This window comes from Lepidochelys kempii, chromosome 19 (assembly GCF_965140285.1).
Source record: "Lepidochelys kempii isolate rLepKem1 chromosome 19, rLepKem1.hap1, whole genome shotgun sequence".
Classification (NCBI taxonomy): Eukaryota; Metazoa; Chordata; order Testudines; family Cheloniidae; genus Lepidochelys; species Lepidochelys kempii.
In genome coordinates this window covers 5,216,636-5,244,200 of record NC_136398.1, presented here as the reverse complement: position 1 = coordinate 5,244,200, position 27,565 = coordinate 5,216,636, and the positions used below count along the sequence as shown (strand labels likewise).

The 27,565-nt window shown below is 47.1% G+C and overlaps 1 protein-coding gene across 6 annotated transcripts in view; it reads right to left on the bottom strand.

The window, feature by feature from the left end:
- Positions 1-23,026: 23,026 nt before the first annotated feature.
- CSMD2 (CUB and Sushi multiple domains 2) overlaps positions 23,027-27,565 on the bottom strand; it is a 541,235-nt gene continuing 536,696 nt past the window's right edge. For all 6 annotated transcript variants that reach the window (XM_073317325.2, XM_073317326.2, XM_073317333.2 and 3 more), the window contains one exon: positions 23,027-26,612. The gene's annotated coding sequence lies outside the window, so the exon portion shown is untranslated. The remainder of the gene's footprint in view (positions 26,613-27,565) is intronic.

The following is a 27,565-nucleotide window of genomic DNA, read 5'->3' as shown; positions in this document are numbered from 1 at the left end:
GTTTCCGGTGTCATTGAATGCAAACATGAACCGCAGCCCTGAGCTGTCCACTATCTGGGTTCTCATATGGGCACCTATCACTGTACTCTGTCTGGCTCAAACCCAAACCCTCACATGAATCTAGTCTGACCCAAATGTTGTCTCCTCGGTTCCTCTGAAGAGGAGACACTGCACTGGCTATAATACTCTCCACTCCTCTGCCATCTGAGATTCTCAAGGTGCTTTGCAAACGTTCATAAACTAAACCTCACCAGCTTCTTGTGAGGCGGGTAGTATCCCCCCCTCCGCCTTTACTAGACAAAGGCCCAGAGAAGTTCAAAGTGACTTGTCCAAAGGCATAGAGTAAATCAACAGCAGAGTTAGGATTAGGATTCCAGCCCCATGCTCAGGACACCTGATGTTATGTATCACCTCTCTGATTGGGAGTGCTCTTGAACTAATCCAATCCAACTATTCAGAGCATTAAACCAGGTTGTCAAAATGTCAGTGGGGTTTGTGGATCCTCAACACCTTGGGGAAAAAAATCAAGCTCCTTCTTTATATATATATATATCTGACAGAGAGAGAGAGAGAGAGAGAAGCTGGTCAGTTCTTGTCACTCAGTGCATTAGTGCTTGGATTGTACTGGTTGTCTAACAGATTGTAACTTCTTTGTGCTGGGATAATGTCTTCCTCTGTTTGATACAACACTGAGCATGCTGTCAGCGAGCCCCAGTTCCCTGCTCTAACTGCTAGACAACCCTCCCAGTCTAGGAGAAGAATTTTATTTCAGTTGAAAGTTTTGCAGCGTGCTCTGTAATCAAGCTGAGCTTTGCAAGCAGAATCCAGGCTTTAGGATCAATAGAAGCTGATTTCCCTCATAACGAGCTATATTCTCACCTTCTAGAAAGAAAGGAAGAAAAAAAATCAATGGTCAGTTCAGGCAACTGTATTTGCTGGCAATTATTCAAGGAACATTTTTGATGCCCTCTGCAAAAGACACAATTTCCATTTGGTTCTGTTCCCAGCTGGGCTCAGAACAGAAAGAGGTAAGTGACCACTTGGCACAGGTGTATCAAATGGGAGAAAAGAAGAAGAGGGACAAACTGGACCCAGAGTCTCCACAGATAAAACATCTTAAAGGACCAAGCAGTGGAGTTTCAAGTTGCTGCATGGGAGAATGATAAAGGACAAGACAAGTGCATCCTATTGGTGTGCCTTCCAAGTTAAAGGGCGCTGCTGTTAGCTCTCTGAAGAAACACACAAAGGCAGTACCCTGTGCAGTAGATTTACAGCAGAATTGTTTTTGCCTGCTCCCCATCCCCTTTGCTTTAAGGGTTTTTTTTAAACTTTCTTTGTGTAACTTTAATTACATTTTTAATTTTAAAAAAAGCAAGAATGGAAGCCAAAAACCTTAGTGCTGAAACAGAAAAACTGGCATAGGGAGAATAATCGTGGTGAAATTCGCAAACACAGAGCCTCACTCAATAGCGATGACTCATTCAACCACTCTCAGACTCTGCACAGCAAAATCTTGAAACAATGGATCAAATTTAACCCTCGTGTCACTCCACGGACTTCAGTAGAGGAAAAATTTGGTGTGTCCTGTGCAGAGAAAATTGGATTATGGATTACTTCTTCCCCTGCCTTTCTGGGGTATAACCCCAGAGAAGAGCTAAATATCACAGAATCTCAGTGTTGGAAGGGACCTCAGGAGGTCATCTATTCTAACCCCCTGCTCAAAGCAGGACCCATCCCCAATTTTTGCTCCTGATCCCTAAAGAGCCCTTCTCAAGGATTGAACTCATAACCCTGGGTTTAGCAGGCCAACTGCTCAAACCACTGAGCTATCCCTCCTCCCCAAAGTATTATTCCTTATTATTCAGTGAAGCTGCTCTTAATTTGGAAGGGCTATAAATCCACCTACATCACGGCAGAAGCTAATCTCTAACTCAAGGGGGCAAGGAAAAAATTTTTCCTCGGTGCATATTAATCCATAATTGCCGACTGCAGGGTTACTTAACACCCTTCTTGGAAGCAGTTGATACTAGCCCCTGGTGGAGAGAAGATACTAGACTGTTCCAAAGAAATCAGTGCAGATATGCCCCCTGTAAAACCCAGGGCATATCAGAGCCATGTCCTGTGGCATGGATGCTGCTCTGGGGTTGCCATGAAAGGCTGTGGTCTAGGTCCTCAGCTGGCGTAAATTGGTGTAACTCTATTAACTTCAGTGGCGCTATCCTGCTTTCTGCCAGCTGAGGATCTGGCTCTTGTGTGTTTGCATAGGAGTGATCTCTTCTGTATCTGTAGGGAGATGGATGCCACCAATTAACTGACATCCTCAAAAGGGAATAAACGGATTCAAAGAGGGAGGGGTTTAATCAGTGCTGAGTACCGTCTGCGGCTGTCAACGTCTGTCTGATAAAGGCTACAGTGCTGGGGAATGCACAGAATCCTGGAATATTAAATCTAATGGTGAGATGATAATGATTAATTATCCCACTTGTCTACGAGGGGAATAATTTCCTCTCAACTGAGTAGCTAAAATATCTCTTGCACGAATACCAATTTGCTGCCATGCAGCACCTTAAATCCAAGCACTTCACACCTGTTGGCTAATTAGGGCACAGCACCCCTTGGGGGGTTAGCTAAGGGATATCTCTGGGATCACTTTGCCCACCACTGAAATGCAACCAACTCTGGAGTGGAACATGGCAGCTGTTAAACAGCAGCTTTATGAGACGCTGGGACAGGGCGTTAAGAAGAAGAATACTGTATGCAACTGGAACTGCAAGAAGTTGGAGAGGCAGGATGTCATCACTTGAGTTGGACCTTGCTCAGGACATTGGTCTAGTCCAATGTCAGCTTGGGGAGGGGGTCACAACCTCCCAGGGATGTTGTAAAGTGCTCCAGGGGGGTCAGGACCAACATCCCATTCTTTATGGCCAGATGTGGCGGAAGGGTCCTGAAACTTTTTCCTGTCATAACATGGGGGGTCACGGTATGGAAAATGTTGAGAACCACTTGAGTCAAGTGGATTGAGCCTGTAGGTAAGTGCCAAACACTCTTGGGTTCAAATCCTGGTTCTGCAATTATCTCGTTATGTTGTTTGGGCAAGTCACTTCAGCTCACTGTGCCTCAATTTGCCCGTCTTTAAAATTGGCCTAATAATTAGAGCTGGTTGAAAAATTTCCAGCAAAACAGTTTATATCAGCAGAAAACTGTTTTTTTGAGAAAAGTGTTTGCTTTATGTGGACATTTTTGACATTTCATTGGAAAAAAGCAATGTCCTCAAACCAAAATATGTATTCAAAATGGTACCACAGTGCTTCATGGGAGCTGTTGTATGGGTTCCTCATGCTCTCACTCTCCTCTGTGAGACAGGCTCTCTAGCCAGGCCACATTTCCCATGATGCAACATGGCCAGTGACTCCTATGACATATCCCTTTCCCTCACCAAGTGAGGAGAAAATGGTATTTCATAGTAGATGTTGTCTGTCCAGAGAGTGACCCATAGAAGAGAATGGGGGCAGAAGGTACCCAAACGACAACTCCCATGAGCCACCCAGGCACTATTTTGAATAGTAATATTTCAGGCTTTGGTATCTCACCGAAGAGTGGAAATTTCCAGTGGAAGCAGCCTCTGACTAGCTCTGTGAATAATACTAACCAACCTATGGCACTTGGCAGTGATATGGGTACAAAGAATTTAAGTGACTTGCCCAGGCTGACACAAGAAGATGGGCACTTGGGACATCTCAGGTTCAATTCCCCATCTGGTACCTTAACCAAAAGTTGTTTCTTTCTGGGGTACTGTTGGGAAGTAGATCTCTGATAGGTAGCCACCTCTCGGGTGAAACATGGCAGTTGTTAAACAGCAGACAGCAACACTGCACATGGCTAGTAGGCAAAATGGCTTCTATATGAAAAGAACTACATACCCGTATCGCCATGGCCATTCCACATGGTCCCAAATAAACCCCAACCACCTTCCCTGCTTTGATGAACCACAGCCCAGCAATGTCGAGCTACAACGTTGCACGACTCTCAGGTAACGGGAAGGTTGGTGTGGGAACGGCTCTATCTATGATTCACAAATGAAAATGCCACTTTTTTTTGTCTTCCCATGTATGGAAAATGAATTACACATTGCCCTGCTCCTCCCAGGGCTGAATTATAAATTCTGCTTTTAATGCTTCGAGTGTTTCTGAAAGGAAAAGAAACCTGCCTTCTCCTCTTCCTTCATTCTCTGGTTTGTTCCCTCACTCCTCCCTGCCCCCAGATGTAAGAGCTCAGTTAAGTAACACGAAAATAAGTCACATCTGTGTTTTTCATTTAGCTGCAGATTTACTGTGGATGCCTCTCATCCATCATCCCCTGGTGATGGATTTTACATCACTTGTCTGTTCACGGCTGTGTGGAATTTGTATAACCTTGCAGTCATCTCAGGGAGATAACACAAGGCATGTGTACTTCAGGACTTGGATGCTACTCAAGGAGGGGCGGCATGATTTAATGCAGGGGGGACTCAGGATCTGCCATGAGCTCCCCATGTGACCTTGGGCAAATCATTTAGTCTCTCTTTGCCTCACTTCCCAATATGTAAAATGAGGCTAACACTGCGTTTATCCATCCAAGGTAGATATCTAGCCCCACTCCACCCCCTGCTATAATATCTGAGCCTCCAACAGTCTTTAGTAGGGCTACAGAAGTGCAGTTATCCCCAGATGAGGAACTGTGGCCCAGAGAGGCTAAGTGAGGTCCAAGGTCACACACAGAGAGGTTGTTGCACAAGCAGGGACTTGAGCCCAGTTCTCAGGCTAGTGCTCTAACCACTGGACCATCCTTCCTGAGCTATCTTGTTTCTTTAGGGTGTTAGCTCTTTGGGGCAGTGTCTGTCTCTACTAGGTGTGTGTAGGTGGCCCAGCACAGTCAGGCCCTGATCTCCTTTGCAACTTTCAGTGTTACTGTCATCACGGGACTCTGTTTTGTTCAGTGTAAAAGCTGTGTGCTGTCCCCCTGCGTTGCCTTTTGGCCAGGTGCAGTGCTGTGGGTACATGCTGCCTCCTCTTCCCCACTTGAATGGTCAGTAAGTTCACTGCAAAGGATCTGGGCAAGGGGAAGCCAAAAACAAACCAACAAACCATGTCTCCTCTTCACAAAGGTGTCAGGGAAGGAGTAATTGTAACAACAGTTCAAAACACCCTCACCTCAGGACCTGGGTTAGAGCTTCCAAACATTAGACCCAGAGACTTTATTTGCAGACCTTAGCAGGCTAGTCCCATGGAGCCTGAGCGAGAGAAAGAGACCATTGCCCATTGCAGCCTGCATGGCTTCTAGTCCCTGCTCTTCTGTTCAGCTTTCTATCTGTGTTTAAATAGCTTTGCCCCATGTGGGCACCTCCTTTATTACACCCAGACCCTCGAGGTTGCAGGCCCCAGGGGTAATACACTCCTTCCCAGCCAGCTCGGATAACTGTGTATTTACCTGCCTAAAGCATGAAAATCCTAGTAGGAAAGAAAGGTCATTCATCTACAGGAACTCCGCCCTAATCCATGGAATTCTCTCTGCAGTTGAAGAATAATTTTGCAACTCCATCTCTCTAGCAAATGTTACTACATTGAACACTACCCTGGCTGGCTCTAGTACTGTCTTCTCTGCACGCAGCTGAGCCACCAAACCTGCACTAAACACCCACCTACAGTGGCAGAGGGGCATCAGCCTGATCTCTGGGGCAAGTCATCTCGAGTCAACCTGTGCAACACCATTACTTGCACAGAGCTTCAGGGAAGGTTCGAATCCAGCATTCTGTGGGAACTGGGTACCTGAAAATCCTAGCTTAGAGCTATAACCTGACTGGAAATTCAGCACCTCTTAGGCAGAGAGAAATTGTCTTCAGCAAGAACCTGTTTCCCAGCCCTTTGATGGCTCTTGCCAAATGAGGTCCACAGACAAATGCAAGCTATGGGCCAGAGCCATTATATCTGTGTGTGTGTGACAGGCACTAAAGGCAGACACCTCGGATATTAACTGGTGCTCCATTTGATTTCAAAGTCACTTTAACGATAGCATGTGGGCCTCAGAACAACACCACAACTGGTTCAGCAGATGTCTGCAGGTCCCAAGCCAGCACAGTTCCTCCTGACTGAAGAAGTGAGTACACTGGGCTCCAGCACTGGGATTGCACCACAGATAAATCGAAGGCCGGGACAAACAGGATTCTATCTATGGTGCTTAAGGGGCCCCCCATAGCTGTGGTGTCTGACCACTTCACAATCTTTAATGCATTTCTCCTCACAGCACCCTCATGGAGTAGGGCAGTTCTATTATCTACATTTTATGCAGGGGGAACGAGGGCACAGAGCAAGTAAGCGACTTGCCAGAGGGCACACAGAAAGTCTGTGGCAGAACAAGGAACTGAAGCCAGGTCTCTCAAGTCCCACACCCTAGGAGATAAAGGATGCCCCCAACTACTGGGCCATCCTTTATGTCCTAGTTTGCTGAGCGAGGCTTCCCACCAGTTCAGGGTTTTGTGGGAAAGCTTCAGCATCAGTGGGGCGATCGTACTCCTGGTGTGGCGCATTTCACAGGTCCCGGATCATTCCCACGTCCTTTGGAAGGTGGACATGGCACTGCCAATGGAATGATCAAAATCTCAACCTGACTATGTTTGGATGCAATGTCATCACGACCTGGTGATGTTCTACATCTCTCTCGCAGCATGGCTACTCAGTGCGATACCATCAGGGAACACTCGCCAAGATAGCAACCATCCATATTGCTGCCTTTCTGGGAGGTCAGCAATCAGGCTCAAGAGAGGGGTAACTGGATGGAGTTCTGTGTTGTACAGGAGAGTCCCTTCTGGCCTTAAAATCTATGAATCTTTGTGAGGAGAAAAGAGAGAAGTTCAGAGAAATGAGACACACGCTGAGCTCAGTGTCAAGTAAATCCTACTCAGCCAGAGTACAGGTTACAGACCTATTTTCCTAGTCTAGACAAGGCCAATTATAAATACGTGACTTGATTTTCAAAGGGACTGGGCCCTCGCAATTCCCATCTGTGGGAGTTAAAAATCAGGCCATTTAACTCTTCAGCGAAGCAATGTTACTATGACTTATTCTCATGTCTCTGTCAGCCCCGGCCGCATCACTATCCCAGTAGGTAAAGCCATGCGAAGAGCTGGTTTGTGGCAGCCATTACTCAGCTAATGTGGAATCGCAAGCTATATTGTTAGGGTGCCAGCAGCCCTGGGATTATTTCATTCCCTTCGGCTATTCTTTTAGTGCTTCTTAGGGTTGTGGGGTTTGGATTTTTTAAAATCACCAGTGCCCTGGTAGAGAAGCTGATTGTTTCCAAGCCTTAGGAAACAAGACAAGGAGGTAGCCTGCGTATTTTGTATTATTATGATGACATCCTGCTGTGATAATGCAATGGGTAAAGCTGAGTTAAGAGAATCTGCAATTCACCCATATGGTGGGGTTCCCTTGTCTGGAGCTACAAATTCAGACAGAACAATATCACTTGACAAAGACAGTGGTAATGGGTAGAGCCTGCATCTGTATGATAAAGCAAATGTGGAGGATGCTGTTAATTATTTATTTTGCAGCGGAGATGAAGCGTCTCAGGGATTTGGCCTTCAGCAATGGGAAGACACCTAATTCTTCACCCGGTGCAGTTAGCAGCATGACTGGGTGGGAGTAACAACCAAGGCCTGAAGATTAGCACTTGCGCCAACTGCCGTGTCCCTTGCCACAGTGAAACAAAGCAAGAAAAGATCATGGATATGCACATATCTATACACGCCCAGATTCGCTAGCTTCTTTTATGGATGTAGGAGTGTATGATATTCACCAGTAAAGCTGGAAAATGACACTTGCAGGAAGACATTCCACATTCCAGAATAAATGCACAATGGGATCCAAGACCAGACACGGAAATGTTCTCTTTATGTCTTGTAATTAATGTGCTAGAGCTGGGGTGCATGCTGCAAAGATAATTGCACGAAGTCACAGTTTTTGAAATTCAAATTCAAATTTTGAAATTCACCTGGCACACTGAGATCCAGATCTCAACTGCAGCCTCTAGGTACTAACATAACATGATCCACAATAATAATGAAACCACGAGTTTTAAATCGGGGCTGACACTCATTAAGCCCCTACAATTGGCCACTCTTCTTTCTCCTCTCCTAGCAGTAAAGAAAATAGCCAATGACATCTGGGGGGTGATTAAAAAAATTCCAACAATTTTAATTAAAAAATAAATGAATGGCTACAGTTTTCCTTTTAAAAAATAATAAAAGTCTGGAAAGAGGGATGTACAAACCAGGATCATTATAATGAAATTTAAAAATTGATGAGGAAAATTGGAAAGGGATAAAATAACATTCACCAAGTAATTAGGCAGCATTAAGGCTGCAGTTTATCTCATGTATCTTATCATTAGATGGCTGTAAGCCATAGAGCCTCTCTCTCTATTATCCATATAGATATAAAATAGAGGGTAAGTGATACATATGCCTGGGGCTAGTTCTTTGCACAAGGGTGAATTTCACCCTTAAGGCCTAATTGGGCTCCCATTGACTTAAAAATTGCATCAAAGATTCGCCACGCAGAGAGCAGTACTGGGTAGCACTGAAAAATTCTTTAAGGAACGTAATGGTCTCTTAAGTCAGAAAACAGAAAGGAGATTGTGGTTTCAATGTCAGGTGTAGAGAAATAGGGCCAGATTCTCTGCTGGTGTAAATCCACGTAGCTGCACTGACTTATACCAGCTGGCTCGTGGACACATAAATGCAACTGATTGGCAGTCAGCCTCCCATAGATGACGAAGAGCTTGAACTTCCAACCCAAGATAGGTGTTGGAGATTTCTGGATCCAAAACCACCTGCTCCTGGCTGGATACAAAGTAGGAAGGAGTCTGTTATGCAGGTACATGGTGGATGCAGATGAAATTTCTCCAACCATGCCAGATAACAATAATCTCACCCCATTAGCTGAGCTTGTGTGTGCTAAATGAAATCTTGCGGCATTTCAGCACCAATTAATTTGAGCCCAAAACTAAATCCTGCCCTGAAACTATAAATGAAGTAGGGATCTGAGCAGGTTTTCCTCAGCCCTTTTCCATGCCTCCATCTTCTGCTTCTCATAGCCTGGCTGATTTACCCCTGAAGCTAATGATCACAGCACTTAATTACCCACCTCAGTTGGTTCCCCTGCTCTACTATAAATGAATTTCCAAGGACTCTCTGTCCAGTTTTACTGTGTGAAATCAATGCCAATGACTGTGATTCTATAACTCTCCGGGACAGCTGTACTGTACTTGCTCAGAATATACAGTAGCATCTTGGAGTTGCAAGGTGAAGGTGTAACCCACACCTACAGTATGTGTTACCCGTCCATCTCTGTGCCTGATCCACAGAGGATATGAGTCTTACGGCCCCCACTGGGAGGAGACGTGGCTGTTTAGCTCGAGCAGTGGCAGTTCAGGCAGGGTCCTGGATGAGGCCCTGTCTATGTGACAGGCAGGGCAGGGGTGAATCAGGCCCACTGGCTAGGGAAGGGTGAGCTTGTTTTGACTCGTGCCCATTTCTGCGGTAGGCTAGAGTCCTCTGTGTTGGTGTCAGCCAGGCAGTTTTGAGGAGCTATTTAAGTAGAGCAGCAGCGTCCCTACCTGCCACGATGGGGTCGGAGTTGTTTCACTGCTGCCTCCATCACATTTAGGTTTACTGAGAACATCCGTGTCATCTTGCAGAGGGGAAGGTTCAGAGACACGTGATGGTCACACAAGGCGCTCCGTACCTGGCTCACTTTCTGTCGGACCGGACTACTGGCTGTCTTTTCCTTGATGAATGGCACGAGCACAACAAAAATCCCACAGAATGGCAGCAGCACCAGGATGAAGGGGGTGCAGTCGGGAAAGCAGACGGTACCTACGCTGCCAGAGCCAGAGGGGTCTGGCAAGTGAAAATAACAGATACATAAAAATAAACAAACTCCTTGCATGGAATGATCCTAAAAGATAAACTAGATAGGAAACAGGGCGACCGCTTTACCTAATTGAAACTATTAGTATAAAATTTCCTTGTAACGTGCTGAATGTTGTTGGAAAATGCAGGGGGAGAAGGAGCCATGGGTGGATTGTACATATGGAATACCCCTAGTATTAACCGCTCATTTACAAAGCACTGATATAAATTGCTGTTAATTACCTCTGTAAATGCTTATTGTGCCTTCTAAATTAGAAGCTGCTGGAAGGGGTTAGATGTGCCACCATCCTGATTGATTTTGGTTATTGGATGTTTTTGAAGGAAATTGTCGATTAGGGTGCCTGGAGCTGACTGAAATGGGGAACACTCAAAGGCCACTGGCGTTGTGACAGTCAGTTCTTCTCTTTCACCCTCAGCTTCTCAGGCTGTATTTCAAAATGTTGGCTGATGCAGTAGCAACCTAGATCCGATGGAGTTGCTCGGCTGGTTATGATGTTAAGAAACACCAGGATAAGGCAGGGGACTGGCACTCAGGAGACCTGGGTTCTCTCCCCAGCTCTGCCACTCACCTGCTGTTTATCACTCCCCCTCTCGATGCCTCTGTTTCCCCTCCTTCCCCCTTTCTCTGTATAACGTATTTAGAGTCTAAGCTCTATGGCAGGGACGGTCTCTCACTAGATATATGTACAGCGCCTGGCATGATGGGGCCCTGACCTGAGGTGAGACCTCTGAGTGCTACTGTCATGCAGCTAATAGGAATGTCATATCAAACGCAGATGATTTCAGCAACTACCCTTAGGACAAAGCGCACTAATGAACTGAGAGTAAATCCTCTTACAGAAACCTGCTTTCCAAACCTGCCAAGAAAGAGAGCAGTGGGGATGAAAAGTCAGGACCAATATGTTGCACTATAGTGTGATTAGCTGAAGCCCCACCTCTGAAAGCCACTGGCTGAGTCATGCATTTTCCCCATCTAATCCCAGAAGCCAACAGATGCCAACGGTTTGATCCAGCTCCAACTCACTTTAATGGATCAGGTCTTAACACCCTGCATAGTGATGCAGGACTTTTCTGTTGCCACCCCCTCGGGACTGCTGTTAAACCATTGCATTAAAAAATTCAGGTTATTTGCTGCTGAATCATGCTGGCAGGTGGGTCCAATTAAATCCAACCAGGACGTCAGGGAGTGGGAAAGTCTCTCGAGTTCAGAAGAGGAACCCTAGGGACAGCTGAGCGCAGAGAAGAAGCTTAGGCTGGTGTTCCTGTTTATGTTTGTGGGCTACCGTAAAACCAAATCCCAGCAAGAGGGTGAGTCTGGGCCCTATGTCCGAGACTGTGCACTGATATTGATTGGTCTATTCACACCCCCATTGCACATGTTCATGGGGCTGTGAAACCTCATATCCATAGAGCTATGGACATTAGAGATGGAAGAGATTGATTGGTTCTTGTCTGTTCTCCTCTGTCAGAGCAGGATGATCTGTTCTCCAAGGCTTTGGCCAATTTTAAGCAACCCAAGCAACGGGGCTTCTGCTACTTTCCTTGGGGAAGAGTATTCCATAGGCAGATTTCAGTGTGAGGAAACTTAGCAGCAGGTTGTTGCTAATGAGGCTCTGCAAGTCTGAAAGCCCCCTCTACAAATGAATGAAGAGAAGTTCTTATCACCCCCACAGAGACCTGCATGAAGACCTCAATCTCTTATAATGGCATAGTACGGTATCCTATGGGACCTCATTTGGCCAGTGCTCAGAGGATAGCTGAGTGTGAGTTGGGTGTCTAACTCCCCTTAGGCTCCAGCCAAGATGTCCCAGTTGCTACTTGATAGTTTTAAAGGTGTTTCCTTAAATCTTAAAATATTCAAAAATACCAGGCCAGGTGCATGCGGGGGATGGTAGTTTAAATAACTTCTGTTTAAAAAGCAAATATTCTGAACATGACAAGTACTTCCAGCTCGGAGACTAACTCCAGTATGCTAATGATTCCTAGCTCCAAGGATTCACTATTGCCTGTCCAAATCCCATGTGTATACAGCAGGGGTGGGAACTCCCGGCGCAAGAGAGGGAGTAGGGGAAGCAAAGGGGTGGCAAAACATGGAGGCTGAAAAATGTTAGCTCTGATCCAACATGCTTTAACCCTGAAAAACCCAGCTCAGAGCCTGCTACCATAGCTAGACCACCACCAACCAGGTCATACTCCTCACTGGCAGATATGGGACGTGAACAAGAATGTTACTCTGAGGATCTAAGCTGGAATAGTGTGCAACAATGGCCCATTCTGGAAGTCTTTAAATCAATCCTGCATCAAGACTCGGCAGTTCTCCTCCAGCGGTGCCCTCCCAGATCCAACAGGACTATTGTTAGTTCCCTGAAATGCAAAGCAAAAAGACAGACTGCTCTCAGCATGTGATGGATGGTCTCTACCAAACTTCAGCACAGTCAGGTCCATGGCGTAAACCATCTGCTGAAATCTTCATAGCCAAAGGAAGCTGGGAGTTACTGCCTTTGACTGCTGGCCTTATTCCAGGTGAGCAAACTAGCTAGAGGAGGAATAAATGAAGTGAGAGACACGTAAAGTACCCTCTGATTTGGAAGAAACAAATAGAAAGTTAAAGGAAAACCACAGGGTGAGTTAAACTTGTATCCAGAGAAGTCAGCATGGGTGGAGCGGAAGAAGGCAGCAGGATATCAAAGGCAACATAATGCCCTTTTAAAAACAAATTTCACCAATGGAAGTCAAGATGCAAGCTAATTGCAGTCAATCAATAGCAAGAGGAAAGCAAGGAGGGATTGAAGAGAGAATGCCAGGCCCATTCAAGCAAATTGGGGCAGCCAGGGTCAAAATGCTAGACCAAGAAAGTAGCCTTTGAAGGGACAGAAAAGAGGAATAGCAATGCGTTCTGGAAAGCAGCCCAATTCTGCAAGGTGCAGCACCCTTAACTCCCAGTGGGAGGCACTCTGCCCCTCACAGGATTGGAGTTCTATGTCTGGTGCCGAGTTTGTTGGAAGGAAGCTGGGTAGGGGACCTGGAGCCCAAATTCACAGCTTATTGCTCCAGTCACCACCGCCAGGATTCAGGAATCCTGTTCCCAGACCCCTGTTCTAACCACTATACCCCACGCTTCTCCCAGAGTTGCGAATAGAAACAAAGGGTCCTGACTTCCAGACCCCAGTTCTAACTACAAGGCCACACTCGAAACTAGAAGTAAGAATAGAATCCAGATTCTTGTGCCTCTGTGCTAACCTCTCCGCCCAATTCACCTCCTAGAGTTGGGACTGGAGCCAATGAATCTTATTCCCAGCGCCCCCGCCCCCAACCCATCCCTACTCCCCGTGTCGTACACCCCTTTGTTAGTTTTGAAAGCATATTCTGGCAGGAGTGAGGTATCATAGTGACAGCTCCCAGCAGGGGAATGATCACTTCTTCTTGGCAAGGACCGATCTGTCCCAGGTGCACTGCTTCCCCTTACAGAGGAGCAGTAACTAAATGAATTGTTCCTCCTGGAGCCAGCCCATGGAGTGCAGCATTGTGCCAGCAGCCTGGTGCATACCAGGAACCCCGGATCTCGAAGCAGGGAGGAGAGAGGCTTCCCCAAGTATAAAGTGAAAATGATCTATTCTACAACAGGCACTTTCTTCCCGAGTCACTGCCTGGGGCTTTTAGCTTTTTCTTGCCTGCCAAGCAATCCATTCTCTTTCCAGCAGGGAGCTATTGGCTTGGGAGGGAGACAGGAAGGAGGGTGGACGACGGAAGTTGGCGCATTGAGGGACAAAGAAACAGGTAACGAGGGCGGGAGGCAGAGAGAGCAAGGGGCAGAGAGATATTCTGAGAAGAAAAGCAAAGAAGGGGCCAGATTCTCAGCTTCTGTCAATGGTGCTTGGCCAGTTTGCACCAGCTGCCCCTCCTTCTTTGGGGATTGGTATCTTGGCCGCCATTTCCCTCCGAGGTCTAAACTGTCTCTACAGCCAGGCAAAGGGCAGAGTTAAGGTCAGGGTGCGATTTCCCTGCAGTGCCCCCCGTCGACTGCCCACTGCTCAGTGGGACAGAGAGAAGGAGGTGATTTCCCTACAGAGCTCCCTGCCCAGTGTAACAGGACAAAGTCTGAGCTTAGGGGAAATGCCAGTTTCCAGGTGGTGGGATGGCTTCTTGTGCCTTCTTTGCTTCCCTAAGTGATAAGAGAGACTGAAAATACATGCAGACTAAAAAACTGAATGGGAGGAACAAAAGGTCTCCCTTCCCCCTCCTGTCATTTTGATTCTATCCTGTCTTGGGTCTCTCCTGTTTGCTGCCCCCTCCCCTCCCATGGGGGACTCACACTTAAGGGGCCTGGGGATTAGATGTAAAAGGTTCGCTTGTAAAAAAGCAATCCTTCTGTTTTGATCTCACAGGTGATCAACTCTAGAGAAATTGCTTTTGTCTTCTATCCTGAGCGTCTGTGACCTGGAGTGAGGCTGAATTCTGGGCGAGAGGGGAATGGAAACCAATTGACAGGACGGGATTGCTGGATTTGGTTAAGCAATTGACTCATTTTATTTTAGTCCTCAGCTACCCCACTCCTCTCTCGCCATCCCTCCCGCACACAACCTCAAACAACGTTTAACCCCTTCTTCTCCGAGGAAAATTTTGTCTCTATTGACTGAATTTCTGTTGTAGGTTTTATTGTGCCGTGACTCATCACACTCCTTAAGAAGCTTTGTGCGTAAGGGCATGGTCTGGGGAACTCAGGAGCCCTGGGTTCAATTCCTGGCTCTGATGGACTCCCTGTGTGACCTTGACCGAGTCATTTAATCTCTCTCTGCCTCAGTTCCCCCATCTGTCCACTGGGTATTTGGTTGCCTGTCTATTGAGCTTGCAAGCAATTTGAGGCAGGGAATGTGTCTTATTACATACAGCACCTAGCACAGTGGGGCCTGGATCCCACACAGGATCTATAGGCACTACTGGAATAGAAATAATAAGAATTGTACTGACACAGCAACCATTCAGAATCCTCCTCTAACCTCCCCCGAGGCCTCCAACTCTTTGCTGCTCTCCAGATGAATCCGTTTCACAGTAGCAATTCCAGTTAGGCCACCCACATGGCTCTGGTTAGCGTCACTGTGAGCACCTGGCTTTGCTCTCAGAGTGCTGTTGGCATGTGGGATTTTCTTGGCTTGAGAGATAATTGGTCAATCGGGGGGATGGAACCTGTTCCTCCAGGGGCTCTATAGCTACCTCCACTCTGCTGGGCTGCAGCCAGCCCCTCACCTGCAAGAACATAATTCCCACTGGGGAAAAGATCTCCCCTACATATTCTTTCCTGTGGGCCTCCCTGGACTGCAGGCTATAGAGAGATCACCTGAGGCTGCAATTTGTTGGGTCTACATGAGGAAGTGTGAGCAAAGGCTGTAACCGCTGGACCAGCTACCATCCGAATACCCCACATCCAGGCATGCCTAGCTCCCCGCCCTTCACCTCAGCCCCCTAGGTGCAGATGGGCTTGAGTAGACCAGACTTCCCCCATCTACTTCCCCTCCCTTCCTGCTTCCCTCAGATATCTGTTCCCTGAGCAGAATGCGGGTCACCAACACACAGGCTAGATGGGTTGTCATGACCTCCAGGACGGGGGCTGTGGATTGGCACCCCAGTGCCATGCGTGACAAGGACTGAGGTGTGCCAGGACTTTCCTTTGGCTTATTCTTGGCTCAGCACGGCACCTGCCCCTCTCCAAAAGCTGCCAGGAAGTGCCAGCATTAAGAAATCTGACCAAGAAAGAGGCAGCAGGCCTGGTGCCAGACGCAGTGTGGTGTGCAGGTGACAGAGAGACAGTGAGCAGAAGCATGAAGGAACTCACCGGTCTTTGCTTTCCGTTTGGAGCAAAAGGTAAAGGTAAGAAGGCAAATATCTCAAAATATCTCGGAGGGGATGGCCCCTTATTGCCAGAACCAACCCCGGAAGGGAATCCTCCATAGACAAGTCATCTCTCCATGAACCGGGCAGGGGATCTACCTTTTGTGGGGCGGGAAGGAAGAAATTTACAGCAATGGGCTTAATGCAAACCTGCCACTGGGATTTACAGCTCCCCAAACGGCTTTCCCACAAGGAAAGGGCAATCTCTTTGCTGCACCTTTTGACAGCTGCATAAATAGAATAGTAAGAAGTCACTAGTGATTCTGGATGCCTGACAGAAGACGCCCTGAAGGGTCTGATTTGCACGGGGGAGAGATTACGGGGCGAAATTTGTTTGTCTACACCGCAAAGTTGTACAGGCTTAATTTGAGGTGCGATATTAAACTAATTTAGTTAAACTGGTGCCTAAGGCTGCATGGACACTTACTTAAAAACCTGGTTTATTTAGTTTATTTAAGTTTAAATTTGCATTGCTGCCTACAAAAAAACCCCCACCCAAACGTGACAATAGATGCGCAGCAGGTGAGCTGATCCGCTGCCCGTCCTGCTGACCAGCACCGGCTTGTTCTGTATGTCTGCATTTGAGCTGGAGGATATAATTTGCAGCTCTGGAAGACATACCCGCACTAGCTCTGATCAGAGCTAGCGAGCTAAAAATAAGTGTCCCCGGAGTTGTGTGAGGCCCAGGGGCCAGGGCACAATCCTGTTCAAGACGCTAGGCACATACTTGGGCAGCTAGCCCCTCCCACCACGCCACTTCTATTTTTAGGGTGCTGTCTGCTCAAGGTGGGAATTTGACCATCCAGCTCAAATGTAGATAGATGCACCCTTGTTTCCTACCACAGTGCAAATAATAACAATAGACAAGGCCTAAGTGGCTTGCCTAAAGTCACGCAAGAAGCCTTTGTCAAAGCCAGGAACTGCACCCAGGTCTTCAGGATGAGTCGCCTTTATGTAGCCCTGGCAGTGCAAAGGGCCTTAAAGTGGGTGTGAATGGAGCCCCCGAGCCCCAGCCTCAGTGTCCTGGCTCCCAGCCATGTGTCATGCCTGTCTGCCTTTCCCTGCGGGGCGATCCAAACTGCGGAGATGCAGGCTGGAGAAGGAGGGACATAAGATCACATGGCGACGATCCGGCTGAAAGGAGTGTGCAGTTTCCCAGGAGCATGGGCGCCTTTCCGTGTCTGATTTTCCCTCTGGGAGTCAAACGATTCCCTTATTATAGATAATGCAGACTCGCCAGGAGCAAATGACTCAGGCCGGTTAGCGGGTGGTACTGAATTACTGTGGCTGAACCGAAGGCAGCAACAGGTTTATAGGGTTTCTTTGTAACTGCTTTGTTTCATCTTCCTCGCCCAGGCTGGGAGGACGGCGTCCTGGGCCTGTGATCAAAATGGGAACGTTAAAAGGCTCCGTGCTTGTAAAAGCCCAGGTCAGAGGCAGGCTCTGTACAGGCAGGAGATGTGTAAGGTGTCCCCCCAAAAACGACCCTGTTGATTATTTAGACCTCAAAAGTGCTAGCCATGGAAAGTAGCCAGCCAGGTATGGTCTCTTCCCCAAGGAATGGGCAGGCTCTCTGCTGTGGAATCCTTACCTGCAGCCCTCCCACTATTCCAGCCCTATGACCCCCCACCAGCTCTGCTGGTGCCCCCCAGGCCTGCTCTGCAGCTTAATCCAGCTTTGCAGATGTTTTCAATCAACTGCCCCCCTAATATTCCAGCCTTGGGCCCCTCTCTCCCACAGATCTCTCAACCCTGCCCTATGACATCTCTATTCCATCCGTTTGCGTCACCTCTCCCCTCGGTGTGAAGGAGACACTTACCAGCCCAGACGGCACTCGAGCGAGAGGCATTTCCTTGTTCCAGAGCCCCCAAACGCACACAAAAAAGCATTGCAGCCATGATACAATCCAAGCCAAAAGGAAAGTAGCTTCCCTTTCTACGGGGCCTTTCATTCAATGGGATCCCGCTGTGCTTTGCGCAGAGACAGATAATTTCGCCTACTCACCACCTGAGTGCAGCCACTTCTGGGGGATGTCAGCTGTTCTAAGAGGGCCGCTCCTCAGGACAGGAATTGATGAGGGCCACGTCCCGGTGACACTGCGGCAGCAATTAACGAGGGAGGAATGGCACTGCCCAGGTTGGACTTTTTGTCCCTGACACCAGTGTTAGATCTTGACAGGAGAGCACAGAATATTTAACGTCCACAAATGGTCAGTTCTTGGTTTGACATCTCACCTGAAAGAAACCTCAGCAGCACAGCACCGCTCCCCCTTGGCCCCCCAAACACTTTGGGGTAGGGAAGTGCCCACCTCGTGAGTCAACTACATTGCTCCCCGAAACAAAGCCTCCCACAGAACTGCACTGAGGTCAGTACTGACTCCATGAGAAGAGCGCCCCCTACGGACTCACCCACACTACTGCCTGCACCCATTTCTCTATGAAGCTCACCCCTCCGAGCGCTACCCAGGACCTTACCCTGCTGAGCTGGGAGGCTGGTTTGACCACAGGGCCTAGAAACTGACTGGCTTTTTGCTCTTACCAGCTGGCTGCAGACTTACAGCCTTTCCCGTCTCAGTGCACTGGGAGAAGCCCAGCCTGCTGCACCTGCCATCCTGCAGCAGACATTAGGAGAGAGACACCGAGTCCCATCTCTGGGGCCTGGACTTGCCATGGGTATATTCTGTATGGACAGCAGCAGAGCCTCTCACTGGGACTGTCATGGGCTGCTTCCACTCCCAGCCAAGCTGAGCCATGCGAAGCTTGTGCCGTCTCAGGAGCCTTTTGCACATCTGAATCAAGCCAGAGCTGGCAGTTTTCTGCATTGTCCCCGATCACGTGCAGAGAATTGGAGGGCTTTTATTTGAGAGACAGCTTTAAAAAAAATAATTCCAGACTGCTCAATTTCCTGCCCAAATTCAAGGGGCTGTGTGCCCACAGAGATGCCGTTCAGGACTGAATTTTCCCACCTCACAGTTCACCCCCTGTTCTGTTCGCAGTCATATATCAGGCACTGCTGGTCGCAGTCTGGAAACAGACACACATTCAACTGCTGTAAGGATTCTGCAGAAAGGCTCTCACTCTAGAGGTCAGTATTTCCCAAACGGCCGGTCCAGACCCCCAAGTGCTTGCAGGCAGGTTCAAGGTGAGGAGGAGAGGGCAGCTGGGCCAAACCTGAGTAATGCTATGAACCCATGTGACAGGTGGCAAAGCCTGGAGCATGGAGCTGGGACTAGCCCTGTGCAACAGGAGGCCACTTCTGTGGGGTGAGTGTGGGCTGGGCTTGCTCTCCAAACACCTCCCACCTCCTGTCAGACTATGACACAGACCTCTTTACTCCCCACCCCCCCACCACACACTCACAACCCCAAAACTCCTCTCCCTGTCCAACATCAGCACAGATATTACCTGGCATGTCAGCACATGGAACATAGGAGCAAGATTTTTGTTCCCTTCCTGAATGGACTTGGCAATGGACAAAGCCCTGGCTGGGATGATTTAACTGGGAATTGGTCCTGCTTCGAGCAGGGGGTTGGACTAGATGACCTTCAGGGGTCCCTTCCAACCCTGATATTCTATGACTCTATGATTTGCATTAACTCGCTCTGCTGAAATGCCATGAGTGCTCAGAAAGCACCCCGAGGGGCTGTTGCTGCTACAGGCTGTTTGCTACCAGTCATGAGATTAAAACCCACCTGTGGGCCATTCAATTACCAGTGGAAAAGAAATAATGTCTTTGGCCACTGCGTGAAGAAGAGGAAGAGAAGAGCTGGGAGAACAAGGCGTTAATCCAGCTGGGGCGGTTTCCAGCCCGGGACCCAGCCCAGCCATTGTCAGGAGCTCACTTTGGGGGCTCATGGTTAGAAATGTAATACCTCAGCAAACAGCTTTTTGAAGCAATTCTGGGGCTGGGTGGACTGAACCATGTTGGCAGGGACATGGGGCTTTTTCTTCCAGGCTGCTCAGTACAGCAATTAAATTGCTAATTTGTTTTTCTGCTGAGCCTTTCTCCAGGGGGCACAGGGATTAAAGTTGTGCACTGCCACAGATGTCTCACTTTATGGTCTTGATTTCATACCGGGAAATGGTTTATTTAGCGTTCTGCCTTGGGGTGTGGAGGAAAGACGTGGGCTGGGGGTAGAAGAGGAAATGCCTTCTCTACCTACCCATATTTGCCCTCTGTGCATTATTCTTCCTGACTTAAACTGCTGAGGAACATTGCAACGTGTTGTTGAACAGCTGCCGTGCTCCTTCCCAGAGGGGGCTGCATTCCAATGGTTGGCAGACGTGATCCATGAATATGTGGTTTGCAGATGCTTCGGGATCCCTTCCAAATGCAAAGCACTACATCAAAACAAGTTATTCTCCATTTGGGCCATGATAATGGGCAGAAGTGCCTGCCTATAAACTAAAAGAGGTGGTTTTTTAAGCACTGCTAATAACACACGGGTGCCACATATACAACCCTAGGAAAATTCCCTGGGTGTCAGCTAAGACTGTGCTGAACATGTCTTAAAGTCAGGATTAGACTAAAAAAAAGCCCATGATCAGGGTGCTTTTTGGAAACCGTGGTTAAAAATATGCTCAATTTATGAAAAAAATCTATGGGCTTATAACTTTCCCATATGCACCCAGTTAGGCATGTAATTCCCCATTTATATTCCCATCCAGCTCTGAAAATCACACACAGGAGCATTTTAGTCTTCATGAGCCTGATTGTCTGAGGAGATGAGCCCCCACAGCTCCAATTCACAGCAACATGTGTTCAGCACTATCCCTAGACAAAGAAACAGTAAAATAGTTTGTAAATATTTTGGACCCCCCCACCTCCTAATTTTGCAAAAGATTAAAACACTTCAAACCAGCTAAACTGGAAAAAAAAATCCGATGAAAGATTTTGTTGATATTTTGGGTTCTCTTTTCTGCCAAATTTTCGATGAAAAATTGGGTTGAAAAGTCAAAATAGTTCAATCAACTCTTCTCAACCCTTCTAAAAATCCGGCCAAATACGCATGGCAAGGCTGAGTCTGCTGCGTAGTAACTAAGACCCCTCCCTCCTTCCGATAGGCACAAACTTGTGGCACAGGGCAGCATGGCCAACGTTTTAGTTCTGTGTCGTTTAACTGCATACTCTGTGCTTTAGGGAACAAGTTTGGTGAATGCTTCCTGGTCCAACCAGCATGGCTCCCTTCAATATCCAGAGTGCTATTAATTCCCATAAAACCATGGTATAGTTGTAGACTGAACAGTCGTCCCTCTACCCAAATCAGGACTAAAACGACGGTTCTAACACTTTGCACTCCTTTGACACAGTTTTACCAACAATCAGAGTTTGCTGTTGTCCAGAAAGCACCTTCAGTCTCACAAACACCTTGTGAGGTCGGCGAGGAATATCGAAGGATCATTTCATTTGCCACTAAAACTGCAGCCACTGCTTCAGTGAGGCTCAGCACAGCAATGCCATGCAATGGTCTAGGGTCTCAAGTGAAGAGCAACCCATCCGGCTGAAACTGCAGGTCGACTTGGGGGAGGAAGAATGTGGGTTTTCTAATAATTTGGCCAGGACATAAAATTCTAAAACCTCTGATCTACATGTCCTATGGGATCTTCACTGAGCACCAGCTGTCAGCAGGATCTTTACTTGGTCTTCACATCACTGAGGAGCACAAACCAATTGACCCCCAGGCCCACCTAGCCCTATGCTACGGCACGGACTCCAACGGAAAATGTCTATCAGCGCCAATGGGGCATTTGAAGGTAACCAATAATTGCTGAGCCAGATGAGAACGCAGCTTCCCCAGTGGAGGGTGAAGTCCTGCAGCTGTCTCGTGTCCAGAGGAATAACTGTGCTAAGGAGCTGATTTCATTTCACAACCTCTCACTTACTTGCCACACCTAGCTCCACTTTCTTCTCTTTTGTTTTACTGACCACACTGAAGGGCGAGGGGCTCTTCACGTGAGAGGGGGAACACAGGCCCCTGCTCTTCTGATTGGGAGCAGGGTGGATGAATCAAGGAGGTGTCAGATTTAAATCCATCGCTTTTCATCCAGCAGCTCCTCCTAATTTTAGGCCAAGCTCCACAACTGGAGTAATTCACTACAGCTGTTAGCTGTCATAAACGAGCATAGGATCTAGCCCTCTTTCTTTCTATAACCTCCTCGAATCCCCCAACTGCTTCCCCTCCCCCATGGATGAAATATCAACAGCTTGCTAATGAAAACCAAAAAAGGTCAGGGTTACAGGTGGAATATCATCCCACCCCGTTAGCAGAGCAATTGGAGAGAGAGGAATCAGTTTGTTGGATCAGTTTAGCTCCTTGTCCGTGAATCTGCTGCTAGCCAGGAAGCACGGACTGAATCCAGACTGGGGAGGTCTTCCAAGGATTCCTGATGTCTGCTGGCTGTGGTAGGAGAGACTAGTATGTGAAGTGGGAGGGGGAAAGGGTCTTGTCCCTTTCCCGCCTTTTGCTCCTATTGTTCACTTTATGGGTCTGTGAACATGGTGCTCAGGAAGGCAAAGGAATAAGGGCGTTCTGAAGAGCCGGGCACAGAGCAAGAAAAGTGGCTGGCATAAGTGTCCTCCTTTTTCCTTTACTGTCCCTCTGCCAATGCAGCTCAGTCAGATCGACAGTGCCCTTCTAAGCCAGCCCTTGGCTTCTCCCCCAGCTCTGCCAACACATCTTTTGAACCCCACTGCTATTCCAGTCCTGGGCACTCTCTACCTTTGCATCTAACTCCCACTCTGCCGCATTCCCTGCAAGGCCAGTCTTGGGTTTCCCCTCCTCAGCTTTGTCAATACTGTTCAGTTCTGACCTGCAGCCTTCCCCCCACTCCCATTCTAGATTAGAACTGCATGAAGGAAAGACAGCAAAGATTCAGTACAGCAACGAGACTCCTCTGTGCTCTCAGCCCATCCATATCTAGGTTTATCTACAGGCTGTCTGAAACCTCCTGCTCTCAGGAGATGTGGAGAGGTTCCGTGGTTGGTGTCCATAGCCTCTGTTCTCAGGAGATATGTAGAGGCCTTTCCCAGCTTTTGTGGCTGGTGTTTATAGCCTCTTTGCAGAGTAGAATGAGGAGATCCTTGGAAGCATATGAAAAAATGCCAGGAAAATGTAAGAAAAGCAATGCAAAAATTTATATTTTATTTTAATTCAAAAATTTAAAATAGCTTTCAAATTCAGTAAAGTATGCCTGGACACAATGAGAAGCCTCATATACAGAGACAGATAAATTAAATGGAATATACTGCAGACAAGCCAAGTGTATGTATAGATTACATATTTACAATTTTTTAATGTAAACCATATTTATACATTGTATTACATTTACAAAAAAGCCAATCTTCCACTACTGTTTACTACAATAATGAAAAAAAAACCCATTTACATTGTGTCTTTTTTTAACTGTACAAACTTTTGTTTCATAAAAATATATCTCTGTACAAAAGAGGGATTTTTTTCTTTCTTTCTTTTTTTTTTCTTTTAAACATAATGCAAGTCCGATGGGCACAAGAATGAAAAAAAATGTCACATTTCATGACCCGGCCAGCTTGCAAAAAAATGGGGCAGTACCACCCTTGAACTGTTGCATGAACAGCAATGAAAACTGGTACCTAATTGGTTGAAAGCAGCTAGTGCTGTGTTTAAATAGAGCCACAGTTCGTCCTGCCATGCTATTAAAAGACATCTGGTGGATTCTAAACCTCTATGTATTTCCTGTACTGATGCATTATCTCAACAAATCATAAAGGCTGAGAAGTAGAATGTGGGGCCCTTAATTCTTTTGTTAACGGAGCTTGCTTTTTGGGGGGGGTGTGTGTGCACCACTGCCCTCTACTGAACAGAATCAGAACTGCTCAAATATGTGTCATATATCCTGTCCTGCTCACAGCTGCCAAAGATTCTAATTTAGGCCAAGTGGCAGGGGGTCTGTATGCTGGAAGCAGGAGGAAGTCATTTCTGTCCCCACTGTTGGTCTGAAGTTCTGACGCAGAATAGTAAGTGTGAAGGTCAAGATGGCTGCCAATTTGATACAATAATTATCAGCAGAGCATGAATGATTGCAAGAGGATGTTCTCTTGCTAAATGCACAGTTCTCCTTCTTGGGGAGCTGGGTCCTCACACTGTACCATGGGGTTGCTAAAAAGGATAGGAATAATGCTCTGTGCAATCAGCCAGGGATCTTATTTGGCTAAACTAGTGGCTGGGATAATGGAGGGAGACCAGAGAGAGGTCTCGAATCTTCAAATCTGAAGCTGGTCACCCATTTGCAGGCAAAATTAAAATCCCTGGGCTGATCCTTATCTTGGTTACACCGGTGTAAATGGGAGACAACTCCTTTGAGCTCACAGGAGTTACTCCACATTGACACGTGGGCAAAGGCAAGAAGCTGGCCCTGTGGCTATGATACTGACTGCTGCAGCATACTTCAGTCACACGCTGTGGTGTTCTTTTCTTATGCCTCTGTCTAACTCAATTTGCAATTGGATCCAGACCCTCTATCAATGCACACAAGTGGGACGGGGATGGAATGGGGACAATAACCCACAAAATCTTTGCTTTAGAGGGAGCTCCTCATCACCACTTTAATCCCCACTTAAAAGGGAACTCCCCCTCTCCCAGTAGCACCAGGAAGCTGTCTTAGCCTCATCAGTGCATTTGGTATGACCTGTTGCTAGTGTCCTGCTGGGGGAGCTGCTCTTTGTCAGCATGGGCCCACTACCCAAACTGGCAAGGAGCAATATATGAGCAGCCCATGGCACCTGAATGGCTCACTGGCATCCATTGCAGGATTGGTGCCTTGGTTTTTCAGAGATTCCAAGGCCAGACGGGACCACTGTGATCATCTCGTCTGAGCCCCTGTAGAACGCAGGCCAGAGACCTGCTCCAAGTAATTCCTAGGGCAGATCTGTTAGAAAAACAGGCCCTCTTCCTTTAAAAATTTGCCAGTGATGGAGAATCTACCACAACCCTCGCTAAGCTGTTCCAGTAGTGACTCACTCGCACTCTTGAAAAGGTATGCCTGTTTTCTAATTTGAATGTGTGTGTAACTTCAACGTCCAGTCATTGGGCCGTGCTTTGAATATGCACACCTACACAAACACACACGCATGCACACACGCGTCTCTTCCAAATCAATCTGAGCAGCAGGATTCTGGGTTCGCAACTGGCCTTTTTTTGCAGGCTGACTGTTCAGCAACTAGGCTATAGATCACTGCTTATTGTAAGACAGCTGTCTAAATAATAGATAGATGTAAATATAAATATATATACCTCCAGTAAAGGGGAAAGCAAAGAAAAGATCTACCACGTGGTTTTAATCAGACAGAAACCTAGACAGTATTAGACAGGGGAAAGATACTGTTTAAAACCAAATTTAAATGTAAATAAGAGCTTTTAAGTTTTGTTTCCTCTTCAGTAACAAAAAGCTGCTTCTTTGAAGTTCATTTGACACACACTGTTAAGCGGTCGGCTCACGGTGTGATAAAACAGCATTGTTACTTTCTCTGACTTCAGCCCTGTCGAAGGAAGTTAGGTTCTCAAACCAAACAGAATTAAATCCCGAATCAAAACCTAAGTCCCTTTATTAGAGCTGATCAGTCTCATCACCAAAGCGTCATTCTTTGAAGGGAGCAATAACAACATCAAGTCGTCTTATCTGCTTTCACTGTGGTCAAAACAACCTTTTGGCCTCTGAGAAAAACAGCCCGCAGTGCTGCATTTGAAATTAAAGCCCTTACTGTGTTGCCCTGTGGAGGATCAATATGGAAAGGGCAAAGGTTTCTGAACTCACTAGGGGAAAAAGTTATCTGTGTTGGTAGGGTTTATTTTGGAAAAGAAGTTTTCTTTTTTTTTCTGTCCCCCTACATTTTTGTTTGTGTAAAGAGTTACAGAAGATTAGCAATCATTAACCACCGGGACAGGGGGGAAAAAGAATCACTGGTTGAGAGATTCAATTCCTATTGGCCCCATGGCGACCGCTGAGATTTCAGGGAAAGGATGCTGAAATTAGCAGCAGCAGCAGAAGAAAACAAAGGAAAATCAATAAGGAGGGGAAAAAAAGAGTTTCCTTCTCTCTAACAAAAGAAAAAAAAAACCTTGTTCAGGACTTTTACATCACTAAAAGCCCTTGCCAAAAAACAAAACAAAAATCAACAAATAAACCAATCATCTCTCCCTTCCAGAAGTCAGAGGTCTCAGTTACACCCATATGCATTTTGTGCCACGCTACCTGTGTCCATCCCTTTGCCAGGAAAGCTTTTTCCCAAAAGCAATGGGGTGCTTGTTTCACAGAAGCCCCCAAACAACTGTTTCCTCCACTAGAAAAGACCTCACCAGGCATTAATTGCTTCTCTTGAGATAATGAACAGCAGGTTGGCAAGGCAATTTAGAAGGAGATCACCTGCCTTCTAAGGCTCAGCAGCTGGGCACTGTCTGATTTCTGAGCAGCAACACTGGGATCTTGAAGTTGGCCAGGAGGAACTGGAAGTGGCTCAATGGCGGGGAAAAGGAAAGGTTCTCCCGAGCTGTGCTGGAGGAGACACTTTGGTTGGCTTGATTATCCACTGCAAGACGTGGTGGGTGGGTGAAGATGAGGAGGATGGATGACAGCCTAGCAGGCTCTCTCTGGAGTAACTCAAAGTCCAACAAAGGAGCAGCAGCTTCTCCACAGCCTCAGCGTGATTGGGGTAGGGAAGATAATGACTGAAGACAAATGAGGTGAAACACAATCATCAACAGGACACCTGCCCCTTGAGAATTCTAGGGCAGTGGGGGAGGAAAGGAGAGAGAGAAAGAGAGAGAGCGAAAGGAGAAAGTTATTATTAAGACATGCAAAAACCAGAGAACCAGGGGCAGTTTCACTATCTTTCTGAGGCTAGGGCTACGCAATAAACTTTTTCTGATGTAGCAATGCCGGGTGGGGATGCAACTTATGCGGGCAAAATTAAGTCCTTTTGCTGGTGTAACCTATGTTGATCGTCAAACCGGTCTAAGATATACCAGCAAAAGCACTTTTTTGTGATATTTTCTAGTGTATACTTGGCCTAAGATATACCTTATCTTGCTCCCATAATATGTGAGCACCTCACCATTTGTAATGTATTTACCCTCCCATCCCCACCTCCACCCCCTATGTCATAGGGCAAGGCTATGATTCCCACTGTATAGATGGAGAACTGAGGCACAGAGAAGCTAAGTGACTTGACCGTGGTCACAAAAGAAGTCAGTGGCAGAGCAGACCTGAAGCCAGTTTTTCCACGTCTCAGGCTCCTGCCCATACCACTGGGCCACCTTGCTCCTCTCCTCCCACTGTGCACAAGGCAGTGTCAGAAACAGCATCACGGCCTCTGCTTAAAGATGGAACCAAACTGCAGTGATGAGATCCAGTGTTTGAATGTTTGGATCTAGGGTGTTGGGGACTATCTCAAATCTCTTCCCCTGTATAACAACCTGGTGTATCTGCCTGCCAGTGATGGGTTCCCAAACATTTGAGATCAAGCACCGGAGTGGACTGACTGAACCTGTCGCTCCTTCCCTTAACAAAAGCTGAGATGAGTCACAGATCTGACTGTAATAACTTTCTAACTGTTAGGTGCTTATCTGGGCCCCACCACCACGGCATCTGAGCACCTCACAATCTTGCAATGTATTTATCCTCCCAATGCCCCTAGCAGGTAGAGCAGGGCTATTATCCCTATTGTACAGAGGGAACT